The sequence below is a fragment of the Hetaerina americana genome, unplaced genomic scaffold, assembly GCF_022747635.1.
Source record: "Hetaerina americana unplaced genomic scaffold, ioHetAmer1.1.p SCAF_40, whole genome shotgun sequence".
NCBI classification, from domain to species: domain Eukaryota; kingdom Metazoa; phylum Arthropoda; class Insecta; order Odonata; family Calopterygidae; genus Hetaerina; species Hetaerina americana.
In genome coordinates this window covers 4,134,296-4,148,372 of record NW_027286986.1, presented here as the reverse complement: position 1 = coordinate 4,148,372, position 14,077 = coordinate 4,134,296, and the positions used below count along the sequence as shown (strand labels likewise).

The 14,077-nt window shown below is 40.3% G+C and overlaps 1 protein-coding gene across 1 annotated transcript in view; it reads right to left on the bottom strand.

The window, feature by feature from the left end:
• Positions 1 to 6,407: 6,407 nt before the first annotated feature.
• The window catches only part of LOC139692743 (max dimerization protein 3-like), a 121,858-nt gene continuing 114,188 nt past the window's right edge, over positions 6,408 to 14,077 (bottom strand). Inside the window, exon 7 of the mRNA XM_071590989.1 lies at positions 6,408 to 10,020. The gene's annotated coding sequence lies outside the window, so the exon portion shown is untranslated. The remainder of the gene's footprint in view (positions 10,021 to 14,077) is intronic.

Here is a 14,077-nt window from a genome sequence, read left to right as displayed (position 1 = left end):
ATTTATTAAAGCATCAATGACACCGATGTATTGTGGCTAAAAACCAAAGTTCTATCATGCCTAACTCTTTCATTGTGATGATCCTTGTGTTAGAAATCTCTTTTATCAAACACACAAGCTAACGAAAGTAGGTTTTAATTTTAATTCAGATCGCCATTCCTATTTCCCAAAAATAATAATTAATTGAATTGTATGTCTGTCAGGACAAAAAACAATCAATTGGAAACATGGTGTTTGATTATCAGACAACGTTGAATGTTAAAATTCTTGGATTATTCTTTCCGACTTAATTGAAAAAAGACGTTTCCTGAAAAAAATATCATTTTATTGCAGAATTTATAAATGATAATTCATGAATGAATTATCTTGTGCCTCAAACTATTTATGTTAAATGACCAATTTTTAATAACTTGATGGGTATTATACCATTTTATGTTGATACTGCACTTGGCTTAGGCGAATTAAAGTTAATATTATTGTCAGCATACTGCTGCTGCAGAAGTGTCTGTCTCCAAGATGGTACTACTAATGTATTGTGCCAGTTTTCTTACTCAAGGAATCGCTCCAGTTTTATATTTAAAATGTGTCTCTATGATAAAAATTGGAAATTATTATTTAATTATTCTTTTAATTCCATGCAATCACTTTCACACAACATTTAGTTCAATCCTCAAATATGGTTCTTCTACCTGGGATTCATTACCTGCATGCTGTAATTAGAATTTTGACTGCACCTGATTATTGCCTCAACAGCTGATATGAAACTAGTTTTTTACATACCAATTACTGCTTCCATCACAAATTCTTATTTTGTGTCGATAAGGGGCCCAACTCATCTTCATATGGCAGTCAAAGCTCTTCGTGATTGATATATGTAAGGTTTACTTTGATACTTCTCTTTCAATGCACTGAGCACTGTCTCGGCATACCAGTTTTAATGTATGCCAGTCATCAATTCCTTGCTCCCCATGCACAAATTACCACTTCTTGTTCCTGCAACAGATTAACATATACTTGTTGCTTTTTTACTGATTGTCCCAAATTTTGGCCACATCTGGAAACCTTGAGTCACATTGCTGTTGAGTCCATTCTACGTCTATCCTCCTGTTTCAATGACCACGTTTCCGCGCCGTACATAGCTAAGCTCCATCAAATCAAAGTTTTTATGAGTCTTTCCTTAACATCCTTACTCAACGTTCCCGTCATCAACTCCGTCCTCCTTGTGAAAGCCTCTTTGCCTAGCGCAATTCTTCTCCTTACAAGTTGGTCCAAAACACTACCGAGATACGTAAACTGTTCTACCTGCTCTAGTTTTTGCCCTCCTATTTTAATGTTTAGCTTAGCCTTTTTCTTTCTGGAAAATTGCATAGTCTTGGTTTTATTAATATTGATTCCCATCCCATATCTGTAGCACTGAATTTCCAATTAACTCAGCAATGCTTGCAACCGCTTGGCTTGACAAACTAAAGCTTGGTCATCAGCGAGCCTAACTGATTTTACAAATTCCCCGCCCACTTTCATTCCTACCTCCAGTTCTTCCCATGCCTCTTTAATCATTTCCTCTGCATAGAGGTTGAACAGCAACGGTGATAATGGGCAACCCTTCCTTACACCTCTTCCTAACACTGCCCCCATCCGGACTCTCCATTCCCCACTCGCACTTGAGCAGTCTGAGACATGTACAGGTTGCGGATTAGCCTCCTGTCCCTCCAATCTATTCCTATTTTCTGCAATATACTCATTAGTTTTTCCCAATTCACTCTATCAAACGCTTCTTTGAAATCTACAAAACATGCAAATACCTCCTGGTTGTGTTCTATATTCCTCTCGATTAATAATCTCATAACTGCAACGGCATCACGCGTACCTCTCCCCTTCTTAAACCCAAACTGGTCATCCCCTAAGTAATCATTTGTCCTACTCTCTATTCTTTTGTTAATGATCCTTAGAACAACTTAAGCTGCGTGGGATATCAAACTTATTACCCTGTAGTCCTCACATGATGTAGCCTTTACCTTTTTCGGAATAGGAATTAAAACTGATCTCACCAAGTCTTCTGGCCAGATTCCTTCATCATAGATACTACGAATCAGCCCATATAGCCTCTTCCTCCCACATTTTCCTATACATTTTAGTAGTTTGGCAGGGATGTTATCCAGCCCCATGGCCTGTTTTAGCTTATCTCCCCTAATGCCCTTTCTATCTCATCGTTGAGTATGCCTGGACCTAAGCTATCTTCATCTACGTCATGTTCCTTTTCTATGTCTATCTTTGTTGGTCGAAGTTCTTTACTATAGAGTTCTTCTATGTACTCCTTCTATCTCTCTTGGATCTTTCCTGCGTCAACTATTACCTTATTCGCCTTATCTCTAACTGTTAGCATAGATCTCCCTTTCTTACTTCCCCATAAAGATTTAACTTTGCTGTACAGCGCACCAATTTCACCCTTCCTCTGCAAACATTCCATATCCTCGCACTGCGTCTTCCACCATGCTTCTTTTGCTTTATTTGTTGCCCGCCTCAATTTATTGTTTAATTCTTTGTACTTCATTTTGCCTAACTCTGTATTTACATTCTTCCATTTTCGCTGCTCATCCATCTTTGTAGTCATCTCATCCGTGATCGATGGTTTTGTAGCCCTTTTAGCTTAAACGGATCCAATAGTGTCTTTTGCGGCTTTAGACAACCCTTTCTTGATACCTTCCCATTTTTCTTCGACAGTTCTTAGCTCTTTACCATCCTCCATGATTTCCTCTACTGCCTGTTTGTATTCCTTCTTTTTCAAACTATTTAATGCTTTTACATTCCATTTTCTAACTCGCCGTTCGTGCCTTATCTTTTTTAAACGGACGCTACATTTCATAACAACTAAATTGTGGTCATAGTCCGCATCTGCTCCCAGGAAGCTGTGCGAATTTATCACACTGTTCTTAAACCTGCATCTAACCAGGATATAATCTAGCTGATACCTTTCTGAGTCACCTGGCATTTTCCATGTATACCAGCGTCTTTTGTGGTGTCTAAACCAACCAAGTGTTGGTGATGACTAACCCCTGTGTCCTGCAGAACTCAACTGCTTTCTCCCCGCGGTCATTCCTCGTGCCTAAAACGTAGTCCCTCACCTCATCACCATCTCTTCCTTCGCCTAACGTCGCATTCCAATCCCCCATCACTATCAAATGTCTCCCTGCGGGAACACACGCAATTATGTCCTCTAACTAATCGTATATCCTATCGACCTCTTCTTCCTTATGGTTGCTCGGTGGCATGTATACCTGAATAATAACCAAGTTCGTCATTGATACCCGGCAAGAACAAGTAAAGGAAGATCGCCATGTGACTTATCGTGAGATTGAGGCATCCTTTGGGATTAATATGACGAGCATCAATAAGATATTGCATGAACATTGAGCTGCGAAAACAATTTGTTCATGTTGGATCCGACATAATTTGACAAAAGCTCAGAAATATGCTTGGGTCAATTGATGCAAATAAATGCTCAACTAACACATTCACGATGCATTGAAAGATGTGTATGACATCCACACAGGCGACGAATCTTGGATCTCTGCGTACAAGCCCGAAACAAAACAGCTATCAACTATACTAAGGGCCTTTATGACGACGAGCCAAATCCGACAAAAGTGATTCGTACACAAAGCACATCGAAGCGAATGATCGCCTGAATTCTTTGGAATAACTGAACATGTGGCAACCGTACCATTAGAGCAACGTAGAACCATGAATTCTGAATGGTACACGAGCATTTGTTGGCCAAAAGTGCTCGGTGAAATACGGCAAGAGAAGCAGCAATCAGCAGGTATCATTCTTCATCATGACAATTCAAGCGGTCACAGATATTTGACTGGCCAGAGTGTTGTATTGATGGGTCATCCTGATTATGATACAACCCTGATTTAGCACCAAACAACTTCTTTTTATTCCCGTTTATCACGAAAAAATTGCAAAGCCAACATTTTTCCGCGGCCGAAGAAGCCGTTGATGCATTCAAAACAATGTTTTGGAGGTACCTCAATCAGAGTGGAAAAGGTGTTACGATAATTGGTTCGACTATCATGGAGAATACTTCAAGAAACAATGAAGCCATTTTCAACAATAAATTACTGCATTTTCATTATTAGGCTGAAAATATTAATAGCAACCCTCGTAGAAACCACGAACTTCCAGCCAGTGCTCTACCCACTGAGCACCACCACCGGTGACTTAGGTCTAGGTCCCTAATAATAATTTTTATTGCCACCATGTGATTTTAAGACTCGCTTGTGTTTGATGAAACTGATAAGTACATTGGGAGAATCCACTTACCTTCACCACCCCTGATTGTATGTTCTTCAGATACATTATCTACGCAAAACCTATGAAATGCCCTCTGAAAATGAAAAATTCTGCTGGCAAGGGTTTTTTTGATGGCCAGAGATGGTAGACACCCTGTCCTAGAGATAGGGTTTCATGAAGACCACAAAAAATAAACAACAGGTTAAAATAATACACAAATTTTAATTTTGTAGAATCAAGAAAATTAAGAACAAAACAATGCAATAATAGTTACAAGTATTATATACGTGTTTCCATAAAACTGGGTTTCAAATGGCAGGGCACCTAAGACTACACAATGAACCTTGGTCTCACCAAATGGTAGGGTGGGTGAGGAGGGATGGGCACACTTAGCTTGGGCTTTGGTGTTTTGTATTGAGGAGGTGTGGGAGAGGAAACCATTGTCCTCCTCGCTTTGCATTTCGCTCAAGGCACCAAGGGAGAGCCCTCTCTCGTTGATGGGTGCGTGCGTGCAAGTTGAAGAGATGCAAACCTGAATCTTTTGCTTTGACTCGTCATAACTGGAGAAAAGGCTTTGGGGGTGGTGTTGGCAATGGCATGGAGAGAAAGGTGGTGTTCATCCAAATACCCTTTCATACTAATTTTTAAAATAATAATATGCCCACTCATCTCTGCACGCAGTGTGTGTGTATTTATATATATATATATATATATATATATAAAAAATCTCAAAAACTATAAACACTTTCTCTGTTGGAGCCTTGTGGGGTCGGAGGGGTGAGACACCTTTGCTGCTGTGAACAAATGGCTGGGAGGGAGAAACCAGTGCTACAAAGGTCTCTCTCTAATAACTGCAGCTAGAACACCTCAAAGAAGAAAAATCTTTTTTTATTTTCCTTTCAATTACATCCTGGCTACACGCACACCACTGGTGCAATTACTCAAACATACACCATGCACACACACTCACTCAGACAAGTGTAAAATTCTGGATAACTAACTTTAATTTTAAAAGTAATTGAGAAGAATTTTATTTTTAACTTTTGATATTGAGTAAATGAAAAATTGTCTCTTTCAGTTCACATGACTCATACTATCTGACTGAATTTTTACAGTAAAAACTATTCAAGTAATTTTTGGACAGTAAGCAAGCAGGGAGGCATGGGAAAACTATAATATTCAAACAACTCACTATTTTGTTCACTCACATGGCAGCTAAAAAACAAATTTTCAGAAAATATATGCACAATGGCTCCGGAAAAATTTCCTTGGCCTTTCTTTATGCCATAGCAAAAATCAAATATTAGACCAACAATTACTGATGCTTCCAACTCAAGGTGCTAGTTTTAATTTTCCTCAACTTTGAACAGTATTTTTTTCAAATACCAAAATATGTAGGAAGCAGCATGTGTTGTTCAATTGCAGGACTTATAGACATGTAACTAATGGATTAATTCATTCAACACCATTTTGTGAATAAGAGATGAGAAGAGATAGGGTAATAACAAAGGGATAAACGACTTTGAATTAAGCTTACAGCCCATGCATCCAGGGCAACAGCCTCTCCTCTTCTTCGGCCAATTCAATTGGCATTCCATTCCCACCAATAACTTATATCTCTTCATTGCAATACGTCAACGTCCTAATCACTGCCTTCGATCTTTCTAAAATCCATTTATTCACTCATCAACTAATCTCTCCAGTTATTTCACATATGCTTGCGGAAACACAACTACGTGCACTGTAAATGGATAAACAAAAGTGCATTATGTACTTTCCATCTAAAACAAAAAGCCAGGGAACATTGTTTTGTATCCTCTTGTGGTTGGAATTTTTGATTTCTATCCTTCAGAGTTTTCTGGGCATATAACTTGAATGACTAATACCTCACCCCCTCTCAAATCCCCCTCCTCCTTAACTTTAATCAGCTCTCACGCACAAAAATCAAACAATACAGGGTAGCAATAGGAAGGTCTTATTGCAATATATATATATATATATATATATATATATATATATATATATATATATATATATGTATGTATATATATATGTATATATTTATATGTATATATATATGTATATATATATGTATATATACTATTTGTGTGTGTGTGTATATATATATATGCTCCCTTTAATATGAAGGAAACCTTTGCAGACATTTAAAACTTGGTAAAGGATTACCAAGGCATTAAGTGCTTTTAAAAATTTTTCTAAGAGCTTCGAAGGCTGTGATGGGAACAAGGAGCAATGTGAGTAGGTGAAATTAGAAATGGTTTCGGAAGGATTGACAAGGAAGATTGGACGTGATTTTGGCACCCAAAGACAATTTAGTTCTCTCAGTTACCCAGCCCAAACGACATTTAGCGAAAGTTGCACCTCTTGAAAGGAAAAATTACCCAATTGTGTGATGCCCTCCTCTCTCACAGCAATGATGCCAAATGACTTCTGAATTCAATCATCCAACGTGCGTGCCCCTTGCAAACACAGAACTTGGGCACCAGTGCTGTGCAGAAGGATGACTGATAACACTTTTGAAGCATTTCATCCACTCCCACTCCTAATGCCCTGCCCATTCATCTATGCCTCCATCCACTGGATGCCAAAACCAAAATAAAAGAGTTAAACTAAGAGACAATCAAAGAAACATATACATTTTCCCAAATAGAAATTTGGGCTTATACAGAATTTGTACTCTGAATTCTTAACAGTCACTAAAAACCTTACCTATCGCTTGCTTCTAGTCTCCCAGGTTTTGAGGCAGAGAGAATTTAGGGAGGACAGATCAAGTGTTGTTTTATCACTTGACGTGTGCAAAATGCTCATTAATTCCTTTCAACACAAATGAGCCAGATGAACTCAATCTTTTCTGCCTCTGCCACCCCCTCCAAGCCCAGTCTAACAGAGGCTCAGTGGCAATTGTTCCCTCCCCACTCATTTTAACCAAAGAAAACCACTCGCTGCCAACCCTGTCGTCACATTCCAGTGCACCCCAACCGTGCTAATCCCCCCTCGTCACTCACACTTGCGTGGTGGCAAGTGCCTCCCCGCACCGCGCGTTGGCCTCTTCGTCTCAAGGCAGAGAGTGTGCTACGCGCCCCATCCTCACACCAACCGCTCAAATCATCACATCCGCTCTCATTCACACCAAATCAGTCTCATTACATTTACATATTTTACCGTTTTCTTCAAATTCTGCATTCGAATGAAACCACAAAAAGAGGGCAGAGATTTTCGAACTGGCGTATGGGCTTTTTTTTTAAAAAAAAAGACAGAAAATAAGAATTCCATTACCCCATAAACCTTTAGGACGATATCAACGGGAAGTCTTTCCACTCAACTCAGTCTGTCTGCAAAACCTTCCCCAAGCCATTATTCACGCATGCATATCCATAACATCACATCACACAACAGCCTCAGAAAGTCTTCGACACTTGGGAATAAATCCAATGTCTCAGATTCAGCGCATTTCGGGCACACGCACTTACACACACGCACGCACGATAGTTCTCCCATTCTCTTTTCTTTTTCTTTGTAACATGATTTTTGGTCAGGTGCACTCTCTCCAACAGTTATTATTTTTAATTACTTTAATTTTTCAATTATTTTAAATCTTGTGGTTAAGACTGTAAAACTGCTTCAGCTGTCACTATCCGCTCAATTAAAAGAAGTTGCTTTTTAAGTTTGCACTTTCCGATGCTTCTGCCACCACACACAAACAAACCCATTCACCCAGCAAATATCTCACAATCGGAGCCCTCTTTTTATTTTTTACATTTTCAAGGAGATCCCAAACAACAACCTTCCGTCCCAATTGGCACATGCCAATGAATACTTGGCCAGTGCACAACCCTGAACGCCCCTCCACTCATTTAATGCAACAACTGGGGATTTTAAACAAATCAGGCAACTAGCATGAAAGAGAACTCCTCATCCTCTTTTTTTTTCCATTTTGGCTGGCTGGGTGAGACTCCACTCCCGAAGACCTCATCTCCCTCCCTTTCTCACACTAGTCTACTAGACTTAAATCCACAAACCTCTGCCCCTATTTCCTATTCTGAGCAAAAACATCCCAAAACCCTAACTTCTAATAGACACACATACATCCTACACTCTGGTAATTTCAAAGAAATTTTTTTATTTTCTCTTCTGGTGAAGAATTGATAACAAATCCACCACGTACCTATTAAATAATACCGCTCTCTCTTATTTGAATATAATTATTTTTTCGACACGATTCTCTCGCTACGCCAGTCACTCCCTCCCATTCACTCCCTCACGTGCACACAGTAAAACATGCACTCCTCAGAGACAAATTTAAGACTTGTGTGTGGACTCCTCTTCTTGGTTCAATATTCTCATACTTATTCTGATAAATTCACAAAGACTTTTAAAACAAAATCCAACAAAGGACAGAATATTTTGACCCATGCCAAAGCAATGACTTGCAGGTAAAATATATGGGCCTCACATCTTTAAAATTATGTACAATTTACATAAATAATTTACAGAATGCATCAAATTCCCCAAATATATATATAATATATATGTATATAGTATAATACATTTTTCTCTTTTTTTCTTCATTTTACTGGATTATTCTTGACTAGAGAAACTGCTCTGTGTTGAATAACGAAAGTGTAATTTTTTTGGAGTTCTCATTTCCAGCAGTTTATAGTTCCATTCTCCGCTTACCATTTTTATTTGAGAAACTGGGTATTCTATGACTGTACATGGTGGGCTTAAAACAACTTCTTCTCTCTCTTGATCTCATCGATAATGCTCCTCGTTCCATGTGCACGTGTGTGTGTGTTTAGTGTGTGTGTGTTTAATGTGTGTGTGTGTGTGTGGGGGTGACCTCATTCACCATCTCACTCCCTCTTCATTGCCCTTCGTTAATCCTCAAGATGACCTTCCACTTCACTTCCCCTATCCAGCAGTTCCTTTGCCATCACTCTCCTGCAGTGGCCCTGGGGGAGGGGGGGGGACAAGTGGGCATCACAGCAGGGTGCACAAATGCCTCAGCAATGACATGAACGACGTAAGCCGCCCGCCCGCCCCACTGCCCGTCGGTGGGTGGTGGGGTCACTCCATTATTGGTGTGGTGGTGGTGGTGGGAGGCGGGGGGGGGGGACGAGAGGGGGTGGAGAAGTCGAGGGGCTGCACGATGGTGCTAAAGCAGCGGGGAAGGGTGGACGACGTGTTGTACCGTGGTTTCCATGGCAACCATCATCTCCTCTCCCTCCATCAGTCAGCACCCACAACTGAAGAAAACACAGTTGATGGAAATTGACGAGGGGCGATGGAAAAGAGTGAGAGTACACAGAGGAGGAGGTGGGACAGGGGCACGTGCACTCTCTCTCTCTCTCCCCCCCCTGCCCTCCACAGGCAGCAGCTGATGACGAGTAGATGCCCCAGGTGCACCCTTGCGACTGACTGCACACAAGTACGCCTGGCTGCTGGTGGGCACGGCAATACATACGTGTAAAGGGGGGGAGAAAGATCAAGAGCACCCCCCTTGGTGCACCCACTCCTCCTCTCCACCCCTCACAAGAACCACTTGCGCACACACTGGCAAACACACCCCTGCACCATGCACGTCTACAATCCCATCTTCTTCCACCACCTTGTACCTCCCCTCTTGCGTCTTCCGTTTCCCAGCACAACATCTGTCTGCCATCTTTTCTCGTAGTGTTCTCACTGTTTGTCCACTCCGAGTGCCTGGAACAAAAGATGGGGGAAATCAGCCTCCATTTCATTACACTGACACACACTGGGCCGCATCCACTTATCCACTTTCAAGCAAGAGCCAGTGGAAACCATTGCCCAAATGATGGAAACAGGAGCAGAAATGCCACTCCAGCCTCCAGTCTCGGAGCCAAGCATAAATACATCCTTAAAGCTTTGCGTCTGTGGACTACATACGCGGCACAAAAGAATACAAATTTGTTAAGCACTCGTTTTAAAATCCTGCACAAAAATCATCAGAAACACTCTTCCATGATTTTAACAATTCTGACACATTGAAGCTTCAAAGAAATTAGAATGCTTTTTTCTAGGGGTATGCACCCTGCAATGCCAGCAGAAAATGAAACACCTACACCACGGACAACCAGGTCATTTATAAGATATTTTTGCTCATTTCGCAAAATACTCACTATGCAAGGAGCTTCAAAGGAGAGGCTCCATTCGATAATTATTTGGCAACTTACCATTTAGGGTAGCTCCTGGATGGGCACCGACTGAGCTGCACCACAACCCTCATTGAACGAGAAAACCTGACTCCCCGGACCAAACTGAACTCTTTTCTAATGCTGCATGCATTTAACCTCCCTTCATCTCATCTAACATCCCCATCCCCTACTGCTACCCTTTCCCCTTTAAAACCAACACAAATTAAAATGGGCAAAAACATATTTGATGAAAAGTTGCTTTATTCCAAACTAAACTTGTAAAAAAATTTATAAAACAATGTACATAAGTACGCCTAGATATAAGTTATTACACTCAACAAAAAGCCTATTGTAAAACAATAAAAGACAAGGCTTAGCAACCGAAATACTACCAAAGAATAAAATACTAAATAAATAGTAGAAAGCCTAAAATAATTTTGACATAATCCTTTCTGAACCAATAAATTAAAGCAAAATCTAAAAACATGGATATTTTATTACAAGTAAATATAGTTTGAAAAAAAATCAATTCAAAACTAGTCCCAAATTTGCCGAAGTCATTAAAACAAAGACGGAAAGGGAAAAATTGAAGTCCAACCATCGATTGAATTATAAAGTAAACTCAAAATTTTTTTTGAAAACAATTATATATATATATACCTTAAAAAATATATATATTTTTTAGGTAATCTATTGGTCAAGGTAGGGTTTGGATGGACACAACTACCAAATAAATATTTTATTTCACCCAACAAAACACAACCCAATATCCTACTCTACAGCAAGTCCCTCTTCATCTCTGTGTACTTTCATCCTCCCTTCATCCCATCCAACATCCCTATCATATTCCTATCCTTTTCTCGTTTGCCTAACATTCTCCCCTCTATTACATTCTTCAACATTCCACTCCAGATCAATACACCCTTCATCCATTTTTCCTGCCTCCATAGGATTTCTCCCAACAATACCCTTTCCTCACCCGCATGTGACTACCCTCCATATCAAAGTTTTTACGAGTCTTTTCTTAACATCCTTACTCAACATCCCCGTCATTAACTCCGTCGTCCTTGTGAAAGCCTCTTTGCCTAGCGCAATTCTTCTCCATGCGTCCCTACTACTTTGACCATGTTGGTCCAAAACACTTCCGAGATACGTAAACTGTTCTACCTGCTCTAGTTTTTGCCCTCCTATTTTAATGATAAGCTTGGCCTTTATCTTTCTAGAAAATCGCATAACCTTTGTTTTATTAATATTGATTCTCATCCCATACCTGTCGCACTGAATTTCCAATTCACTCAGCAATGCTTGCAGCCCCTTGGCTGACTGACAAACTAAAGCTTGGTCATCAGCAAACCTAACTGATTTTACGAATTCCCCGCCCACTTTCATTCCTACCTCCAGTTCTTCCCTTTGCCTCTTTGATCATTTCTCCTGCATACAGGTTGAACAACAGGGGTGATAATGGGCAACCCTTCCTTACACCTCTTCCTAACACTGCCCCCATTCGGACTCTCCGTTCCTCACTCGCACCTGAGCAGTCTGAGACATGTACAGGTTGCAGATTAGCTTCCTTTCCCTCCAATCTATTCCTATTTTCTGCAAAATATATCAATTCTTCCACTTAATTGATTCCAACAAAGACTCTTGTATAATGAAAGAAAACACTTTGCTTTTCCACGTAGACTTTGCCCACATACACACAAAAGTTAGTTCCTCAAAATCGACAAATACATCCTGATTGTATTTTATATTCCTCTCAATTAGTGATCTCATTACTGCAATGGCATCATGCATACCTCTCCCCTTCCTAAACCCAAACTGATCATCTCTTTAGTAATCATTTGCCCTGCTCTCCATCCTATTCTTGATGATCAGGAGAACCTCTCAAGCTGCATGCAATATAGCATTTATTGATCTGTAGTCCTTGCATATGGCTTTTTTAGTCGATAGTTTCATAGTCCTTGAATAGGCTGGTTCCTATTCCAGAAAAGGCCTTCCCTTTCCTGGAACCAACACTGAATTGGAAAAATCTTCTGGTGACATACCTACTCAATAACACTACGAAGTAGTCCAAAAACTATTTTTAACATATTTTCCTGAACCCTTGAGTAGTTCTGCAGGAATCTTATCGAATCTCATGGCCTTTAACGAGTCCAATCATCATTAACTTTCTAGTTCCAACTATCTATCTCACAATCAAGTATGTCAGGACCTATGCTATCTTCATCTGTGTCCTATTCTCTTTCTATAGCTAACCTTGCTGGATCAAGTTCTGAACCATACAGTTCCTCTTTTCATTCCTTCCATCTGTCTTGGATCTTCCCTAGTTCAATCAATAACTTTCCAGTCGTATCTCCGGAAAGGATGAATGAGTTTCAAACAATCTCTTTTTAAACTAACTATATTAAATAATATTTTCTTAAGCTGTTAAGGGTTTTTTAAACAAGATTGAAGTGAATCGGTATCCCAGGATACATATACGTGAAGGGAGAGGGGGGGGGGGAAAGGAAAGGTTGAGGGGACCTAATGAATGACCATCAGAAGAAGGAAGGATGAGGGGAGAGGAAAAACAAGAAACAATTGGTCGTTTGAGGGTCATGAGGGGGGCAAGGCAACTACATGACCTCCAAATGGAATGTAGGATAGTGTTTAAAATGTTGGGTTTAGGTGATGCTAAAGAGATGGGTGCTGAATCGCTATCTATGAGATGGTGCTTATTTATTAGAACACTTACATATGTGTCCAATAGATAATTTGGTGTTTGGTTGAGTAGTTTAAAATTGTCTTGTGTGATGTTGTGCTCGGTTGTCATTAAGTACTCTGCACTACTGGATTTCTTGGGTCTATTTTATTTGCAGAGGGTGATGTGTTCTTTGTATGGTATTAAATGTTTCCTAGTCTTTCAAGTATAAAATTTATTGCATGAGCCACAGTTGATTTGGTAAATAATCGGCTTTAGATACTTTACCTTTAGAGTTTACTACAAATTTTTCCATTTTGCGGTTCCCAGGAAGACGGATCTTGGAGTTTATTTCCTTAAATATTTTGTCCAGTCCTCCAGTTGGCTGCGAACCCTTTACAGCTTAAGGAATTAATATGCAATATAGTCAGTCTAGCCATTTCTCTGATAGTATGTCACACTCCTTAATCCACGATATCGGAATGGTGCAGTGGCTACCGTACTGGCTTCCCACCATGAGGGCACGGGTTCGAATCCTGGAGGTGGCAGATATTTTTCAGTGGTATCCTGATCCATACTTGAGTCGCTTTGTGGAGGGCACTTTGAGTGAGAATACCATCCCTCGGATGGGATGTTAAGCTGCGGACCCCTCGGCACCCTTCGTTAATAGTAGGCTAATGCCAACTAAGGGTTTTGCTCCGCCTTTCATCCTTTCCCGTCCATCCCTGATTGTGCAAATGACCTCAGCTGTCCGTCGCCTCCCGTAAAAACGACCACTCCTCACTCCCCGACGGCACTTTCACTTTCCTCGACAGTGCACCAATTTCACTTGTCCTCTGCAAACCTCGCACTGCTTCTTCCACCACGCTTCCTTCATTAGCTGCCTCACTTAATTTTTGAATTCTTTTTACTTCCTTCTACCTAA